Raw genomic sequence first — 9,640 nt, forward strand, 5'->3', positions numbered from 1 at the left:
GGAAAATTCATTTGGCTGTCGGTATCGACAGCGTAACCTCATAACCAACCTCATGTAGTCTTTATTTAAGTTCCATTTATGCAGTAGGGATGACGGTATTTTACTTCAATGATCGTCAGGTAGGTTAACGAATAAAATAAGTAATTTTTCTTTGTAATACAGTAAATAGAACTCATGCGCATGAAGTCACTTTTATGTTCATATTTTGCTTTGTCGTAACATCACAAATTACACATATCCTATTTACACGCTTTTTATTTATCGGCAATTGAAAGGCAAATCATGATCAAAACACCAGGGGGCCAAGATAACACGTTTACCAACTTTTTTATTTTGAAAATATTCCAAATGTTTGTGAGCAAGATCAGTTTTAATATTAAGAGGACAATCAAACATAATGTGTTTCAGGAAACCGTTGATCTGGGCGCAATTTTGCAAAATCTTATATCTTATGACACTATGTAAAATCCACAGTTACCGAGCCCGACTCTCACTTCACCAGCACAAAAATAATTTGACATCTTCTTTATATCGTCAGAAAACATCGTGTGTGAAAATAACAACTGCCTGGCTATCACTGTTCCTGAGAAACAGCCAGGTGTCAGACAGACGAACGGTCGACGGGGCCTCAGTAATATGATTCTGGTTTACGATACCATTTTATGATACCACATAATCACTGTCATAATCCGTCTAGCAATTTCAGGTGAAGGCCGGCCCAAGAACAGACGTGCTCGAAAATCATAACCTACCCAATTAGAAAATGGAAAACCATCGAAAGTAAAACATTTTTAGCCGAAGTGCTAAGACATTTTTAAACGGCTCGATTTGTCAAACATGTCTAAACGAACACTCGCACATAATTCACGTTTAAATTAAAATAGGTAGTTCAATTCGTTCGGAAGCTATGATGTCACAGACAGACCGGCAGGCAGATATGTCAAAGTTATAAACCCCTCTTTTTGGGATTAAATAAGAAAAAAGTCATTAAAACACTTGTGAAATATTTGACACTAGGATAGTATGGTAAACGATGAAATGTGTTTGATTCAAACATTTGATATTCTTTAGGCCGCTCAAGATTCATTAAAATTTAGAAATAAAAAAGCAAGCTTATAATGTAAAAGAAAGTGTTTTATTTTCAATATTGCATTATATTTTTGCGATGATCGTTATTATTTAACTTCATAGTTTTTCACATCTTGAAAATCACGCAGACAAAGTCGCGGGCAACAGCTAGTCTATATATATATATATAAAGCTGAAGAGTTTGTTTGTTTGAACGCGATAATCTCAGGAACTACTGGTCCAAATTGAAAAAATCTTTTAGTGTTGAATAGACCATTCATCGAGGAAGGCTTTAGGCTATAAACCATCACGCTGCGACTAATAGAGCGGGTAGGAGCGAAGATACAATGGAAAATGTAAAAAAAAAACAGAGAAGGTATAAATCATAACTTATATCTTCTACCCACGGGGACGAAGTCGCGGGCAACAGCTAGTTATGTATAAGATAGAAGGACAGCAACAATAAAAAAATATTACAAATCAGTAAATCATTTTCAATTTGCAGAGTGACATTAGGTGTGTGTGCGAGTTTCGTACTTCATACAATCGTTGTACGGACAATTTTTTAACACACATACCTGCTATTGGCAACATTTTAAACTATACACTGGCAAGCGCTCTCAAACTGTAGTTACGAGTCAAATATTTGTTGCCAACATAACTTTGAACGGAATACAAATTTAAAAAATATAAAACGCCCAGGTATTTGTAACTATTGCTGTTTGTCGTGAAGTTACGAAGTAAATATAAAAAGAGAGATAAAAACCGGTGGTCCAAATTGGACGGATGGTTTTAGGAATTAACTAGCTTATGCAGTGGACTCGCTGGTAGTTTGTAAGTTGTTTTTGTGTAAGATCAGGATATCAGCTAAGTCCTCACCAAGTTTTATAAGAATCGGTTGAGCCGTTTGAGTCTGAGGAAACGAATAACATACTCCTATTTCTTTTTCTTCATCTACTTTCAATTACACAATATTATTTATCTGTATTCGCACTTTATATATACGAGGCGCTCGTGGCTAAGCTATAACCGCTTAAGTGAAACGATCACAGGTTAAGCTATGCTTGACGCGGTTGGTCCGTAGATGGGTTGCCATATTTGTCATAACGAGTTCCTCCGTGTTTCGGAAGGCACGTTAAATGGTTGCCGTCCCGGCTGTTATTCCTACATCTTTGACAGTCGTTACAGATAGTCAGAAGCTTGAAAAGTCTGAAAACCAGCCTAACCAAGGGGTATCGTGTTGTCCAGGTAACTGGGTTGAGGAGAACAGATAGGCAGTTACTCCTTGTAAAACACTGGTACTTAGCTGAAACCGGTTAGACTGGTAGCCGACTCCAACATAGTTGGGAAAAGGCTAGGCCGATGAATGACTATACATACAAGATTAATACTTGAAGTCGCTCGCGGGTCCACCCACATTAAGGTCAGCTATCGCTGTAAATCATAATCCCGTTTTCTAAGTCTAATAAAAAGTATCTTATATGTTAAGTCAAGATATTAGCTATCTTTGTGCCGATTTTCATCCAAAACTTCGTGTTTATAATATTAGTAAGATTGTCGAAACGGTTCCCATAGCAACGAAATACACAAATCGTATTTGCACATCAAACAAAATAAATAGCCTATTCATTTTATCAAATAAACATCAATAAATATCGTATACGTCATTCTGTTTCAAATCACATCGGCTTCGAGTTGCCTTCATACTGACATACGTATTAGGGAGATTTTATGTACCCTTTTTGTACTGCGATCATCTTTGTAAACGCCCTTTTGAAATATCAAGAGAAAGAAAAGTACAGAAGGCTCATTTTTAAGTTTTTTTGTTGTAGAATATCTGTCGGTCGAAATAATAGCGTTAAAACCAAAAAAACAGAAAACAAAACGAATATAAATTTTTTATTTCTGTATCGATCATACCTTTTGAGGAGTTTAAGTGGAGCCTCAAATAATCGAAATTGCAAGTCATGCAGCGGTGGCAAATGTCAAACTACGACAAACGGAATAATTTTTGAACTTGAATAACTGAAATTGACATTAAAATTTAAAAAAAAAATGTATTCGTCATTAAACATTCTAGCAATTAATCCGTAGTAACATAATGAACTTTAATATTAAGCAAATAGAGTTAAAACGGATGCTACAGACAAATTGTACGAATTTGTCCTTCTGTTTCCAACCCTAACTAGGAGCCATTTCCCAAAATTCGTACTTAGCACTGATTGTTGTAAAGAGGTTGTATCATATTTTATATCAACCGCTATTCATGTTATTTGGGGAATATTTCGGTGTATAAACGAGGTTTGATTCAATCTTAAGTGCAGACGAGACGACTCAAGATAGGGGGGTGGAGTAAAAGCAGAAAGCAGGAGTTTACGTAACTGAGTTCATCACAAACTCGTTTTCGTAAAACTTGTATGTACCTTCTAACCTTCGATGCAAAAAGAGGGGTATTAAAAGTTTGAAGAGTCTGTCTTTCTGTGGCATCATGGCTGCCGAACGGATTGAGTGATTTCAATTTGGTGAATTATGTGCGAGTGTTCTTTCAAGATGGATTAATATCGGTTAAGCCGTTTAAAAATTTGGGGGGGGGGGTGAAAATGGGGAAATATAATAGAATATCAGTAAACACATTCGAGTCGACTCAAATGAAAGCGCACTAAAAGATAATATTTATGACTTAATCAAAGGAGTTCTTAGCCTCGCTTGATAAGAACATTTGTAGTGGGAAATTGGGATATGGAAATTCTGACTGATTCTGAATTAAACTGCTAGATTCGTTAAATCCTCACAAAGTTTTCATCCGATTTCAGCAAGTGATAATTACTACTACTGAACACTGTAAGAAAACACGTATTTCGTTGCTTCCGACTGTCAAGCGTGTCATCTTTATCCGACGTTAAATCATTAAGTACAAATTTGACAAACAATCTTACTATAGAACAGTGTCACTAAAACAAAATATTTATTCATAATGTTTTCTTAAACGATATTTAACCATGAATATCAATTTAACAACGATTTCAACCGTAATAGTTTAAGCCCTAAATGCTAATTTAAATACGGTTTTCAAACCATACTTGCCTGATTACAATTCGATCCTTGCCTTTGAGACCGTTACATCGAGCTATTGGGTTTAACATACATATTTAACATAGGGATATTATTTTTCGGTATGCTATTTGTATTACAATGCGATTATCTGTCTTTGTTAATGATATGCTGTAGGTAACTTTGTTAATATTACGACTATAGAAGCTTGTTATTAAAAAAGAAGAATAATATGATCCCTCCAAATTAGTTGACCGTTTCACAAATTCATCATCATCATCATCTCAGCCTATCGCCGTCCACGGCTGAACGTAGGCCTCCCCCAAAGGCATACTAATTTTACAAATTGCATATCCTTAATCATTTTTTTAGTATTTCTTGTTATAGTAACAAATAGTCTAAACAAGGGGTATCGTGTTGCCCAGGTAACTGGGTTGAGGAGGTCAGATAGGCAGTCGCGTTTTGTAAAACACTGGTACTTAGCTGAATCCGGTTAGACTGGAAGCCGTCCCCAAGGACACTGGGAATAACAGTCTTGTTATAGCGGCAAGAGGAAGTCATCCTCAAATGTCATTCGTTAAAAGTTCAACGGTCTGTTACCACAACTCATGAGAATAAACCTGATGACGGACGGACAGACTGCGAAGCCTCAGTAATAGGGTTTGTAGCGCGCATCCCTAATTTTAAAATTCCCGCCGCGGATCACGTAAGCGATATTTGAATAGCCGCTTACGCGTCCCGCGCGCATTGACCAATCACAGCGCTCGGCGCCGACGCGACGCACAGGACGCGTCACCCCGCGCCCGAGCCCTTCTCTCTCTCGTTTTCAAACTGTCGAACGAACGACGTGCTCTGTGTAAAAATTGTGTAATAATAGTTTTAGTGGAATTTAATAAACTTTTAAACTCAAATACTTGTTTACCTTCCACACACAAGCTATAGGTTCCATTTTTACCCTATGAGTACAGAACCCTAGAAATAAATAGATATGGTCTTTCATTCGCATAATCGTCCATGTGGTTACATGAACACTTTTTAATTATTATTTTCCTATTTAACTTGATAAATGCAGTAAGATAAATAACGATACTACAATATCTATTATATTTAATCAAAACTTTAGGACATGGATTGCAACTTCACTTTTTACAGTAAATTTACTCCTAAGATCCTTTCTTAATTAATAATATTGTTTAAATACGAGATACATTTTACTCTTACCCAAAGGATTTCCATTCATTTTTAAAACATTGTGTCTATTCCACACTAACCTAAAAACCTAATGGATCTTAAACACAATAAACTATAAAAACTTGAGTACACCTGCCGCCTAAGTTCACCACTTAAGCGGAACGTCGTTATCCCAACCCCCGCCTTATGCACATGAGAATAGGGGCTATTATCGTATGACCTAATTAAAATATCACATGTACCAATTCTCGTATAAAGACAACCGCGTTGTAATGTCGTGGTAGCAGATGGTGCAAGCGGCCATTACTGTATGTCATCTTTGTTAGTGAGGGGAAAAGGTCGATAAAAAAGTTTGAATATTTTTATTCGGTTTCATATTTTAAGTGTGTATTTTGAATTTAATTCCAAATTTTTAATCTTGGTTTTGGTAGAAAGCAAGTTTCAATAGTATTCTTATTCAAAATAAGTTTGTGTTTTCAGCTTAAAAATGGTTCAAAAACGTCCCGTAAAAAAAATAACTAAACCCTCAAGATTGAGTCACTAATGAAACATAGACAAATATAAGAAATACACAAGATTTACATGCACTTTATCGCTCGTTGTATAAATTTAATACACGAACAGACTTCAACATCAACATAAGAACGTTCAAAAACATTCTTCATACAAAGGCATACATTATCCAAGCTTTACATGCTATTATCCAGCTTCATTACAAACTAGAAGCCTTCCAGAAGTTCGCATGTCACGTCAGAACCTGCTGCAAGTTATATAATAGCATAGCATAATTAGTTTGGTAACTAACAATTTGACGTCACTTTCAGGTGTAATTCAAGTCGATGCCGCGATGTTGTGAGGAGATCGCGAGTCTGTTGATAATATTTTTTATAGGAATTAGTTTCAAAAAGAAGGTCTGTGTTGCTGTATACATGCAATATTATATTTTTTTTTGTAATGAATAATGGTTTATTTATTGCTTCGTCTGCATACCTTAGTAACAAATGTAACTTTATAAAATAAATATTAAAATACAGCAGTATTTTCGGAAAACAAAATTGCTCTTGCTTGGGCTATTGCAGTCTTTATACTAAATAGAGCCTTAAATCAATAAAAAAAAACTTTTTTAAAACCGTTTTGGTTCAGTTTCTGTTTTATTTTAAAATATACGTAAACATTTTGTACAATTCTCCTTTCGCAGCGAGTGTGTAAAAATGCCTACGTAGCTGCTACGGCGTAGCTAACACAGCGTAGAGACGCGTTACGCTGACGTAGCGGTTTTTATTACTGCATTTCGTATTCTGTATTTTATACTACGTTTTACGTAAAATAAAGTATTGTTGAGAGTAGTATTTATATTCAATGTTGAATTTAACTAAATACATTAAAAACTTGAACAACACTTGACTTGGTACTGACTGACTTTCTTGGTCTTGTTTATTTTTTGCTGCGTAAATAGCCGAGTGGTATAGGACACGAAAACCCACCCTATGCTCGAAGTATCGTGGGTTCGACACCCACGTTAGAGAAGTATTTGTCTACAATGCTTGTTCTGAGCCTGGGTGTAAATGTGATTGTGGCTTGAATTTTCTGTAGTCTCTTACGACACAAGGATTAAATTCCCTAGGGATTTTATTAACAAAATCCGACTTTTCGTAAATTACTAAAAGACTGATTTTCTTTTATTTGACCTAACCGCATAATCAAACTACGACATATACATACTTACCGACAAAAAAAAACTATCTACAAATAATCCATCGACTTTTCCCATCACTAAAAAACAGCTTGCTGTCTAAAAGCTATTAGCAGTTGGCGACGAAGCCACCTGTGTCTGTCATTTCCTTACGAGAGATTACGCTCAGACATTAAGTCGTATAGACGTTGTATAGACTTGTTTTAGCCTATTACTCGGGCCAAATGACTTGGTGGGCTCGGAAAATCTGTCTCACAGATGGCTAAAGTTTAAGTGAAGGTGTGTGAGGTAAATTTGGTAGGTAAGAGCTGAAACCAGTGTTGCTAAGCTAGATTAAAACTTGAGTATGTGCCTGTCTGAATTTAGGTGTAAGGCTTTCAACGGGATAATATTATGCGGTATTTATCTTAGCTACTTTGCTAAAAATTATAAAATGAGTGCTTTGAATAAGTCAATCGCTTGAGTACACAAAAACTTACACTTTAGATTTTAATAGTTAAATAATCAAAACTGACATATTTAATCAGTTTTACCAATCAAAGAATAAAATCTATTTTTATTTAATACGATTAAAATACGTACTCGTATAAAACTGCAAAACAGTAAACCAAATTGCATCGTCATCAGCCCATTTTCGTCCAATGATAGGCATATGCCAACCCAAAAAAAAATGCCTGCACATAAATATCCCATTCCACAAATCACGTAGTCCATGACAAATGTTACAAGATATCTGATAAGACATAATTTAACATTCATCAGTCTCAATAGAACTCTACTTAACAGGATAAAATAACAAAGTTCTAGAAGTTTCCTTAAAACAAAAGACAACGGGCGCACCTCTTACTACTTACTTATTATCTTTCACTCTACTCAGTTTCCTCTCTCAAAGTTTAGCAAACTAGATACGGATACCACCTACACTTTTTACTAGACTTTCTTCTAGTGTTGAAGGCATTCACCATCAAGCTGTTTTAATAAAACAATGAATAAACTTATCTTTCGGATGATCATGCGTGCTTGATTCTGTACCTCTTGCAGCGTAAGCTTTTTTCTAAGACGAAGTCAAAAGCGTTTCAAGAAAACAAAGGACCATGTATCTCCACACACAAGCCCCAAGTCTTAGCTCTTGTTCTTCCTTATTATGATTGAACATGACACTTAGATATTGACAGTTTCACCGGCTCCACTTGCTTGCTTCAACGACCATCGGCCATTTTAGAGATTTGTCCAACCCATCAAGACTAGTTCGTTTAGCCGAAAAACGTATAAAACAAAAGAAAACCACGATGACATGTAGCAAGTTTAACTACTGTCTGTTGACACATGGAGCAACATAAAAAGAAAAGTGACACATCCAGCTAAAGGTATTTGACCGTCGTACTCTACTTTAACATCCTTGTCAGTCTTAAGTCCGTCGGCGATTTTGGGCACAATCGTGAATGTCCACTTTATAACTCGAAACTCGCTAATTGTTTTGCTCACAACTTTAAAAACTTACTCAACGATTATTGCTTCCTTTAGTCGAAGACTAGACTGTACAAGAAAATTGTAAGGAAGAAAACTTGTGTAGAGTTCAGTTTCCCGTAGTTTTGGCGTACGTTTTAAAAGCTGCATAAATCTGCTTCGTGGCAGATTGTTTTTAACAAGGCTGTATTGTGCGGTTTAAGATATAAGAGGAAATAAATTCAGATTCTGGTCTTCAAGCTGACCAAAGTGAAGGCAGAAATGTCGCGTGGGCTAAAATGACAAATTTTTGATCTTACACATTTTTTTTTTTCTATTAGAATTCATGTCATACGGTGTTTTTGAACATTACAAAAAATGTTGGTTCTAGTGCACCATTGTTTTTCATTACTAAAATACAAGAACATGCAACGTCTGCTTGAACCACTACTTACGTATTAGCAACCTATATTTGAAAAGCTACGGATTATATAATTACATCTTATGAACAATATAAAAATTTATTAGATTCTACTATAATTTTATTAGACATACCAATTTTAATTTCATAACTTAAGCCATAAACGAAGAAATTGCTGATTCAGATAAAGTTAAGCTCTTCATTATTCAATTAAAGAGATAGTTAACATTCGCAGCGAGGAACTGGCCAAAACTAAGGTATGCTACTGATAGAAAATTTGTTAAATCCTGTTTTTTATCGAGTTGATTAAAACATACCCTATTTTACTTCTTATCCCTCCAAATACACGTATGCCAAGTTTCATGGCGATCGTTTAAGTATTTTTCGCGTGAAAGGATAACAACTACACTTACATTACATTTATAATATAAAAAAACTAAGTAGGGTTGCAACGGTTTGCTCACGCGTATTTATCGGGACTGCCCGACTAGTTTGGGACCCAACCGGAGTCTCTAATCATGAACTGTCGCTGCCGAGTCGCGAATCAAACTAACGTGAATCATTCTCATAAGAGTTGCTTAAACAATAACAAAATGTCTGAGTTTAAGATATAATAAGAGTTATTATGATGCTATTCATTATTCAATAAGCGTGTCTGAAAAGTTGGAGGATTATGTTGATATAACTTTATTCTGAGACTCTACTATCTATTACAGTAACAAATAGTTGAAATAGTGATAGAGAGGCGACTCTACATTGTGTAGGGCGTT

This window comes from Trichoplusia ni, chromosome 12, assembly GCF_003590095.1.
Source record: "Trichoplusia ni isolate ovarian cell line Hi5 chromosome 12, tn1, whole genome shotgun sequence".
Lineage (NCBI taxonomy): Eukaryota > Metazoa > Arthropoda > Insecta > Lepidoptera > Noctuidae > Trichoplusia > Trichoplusia ni.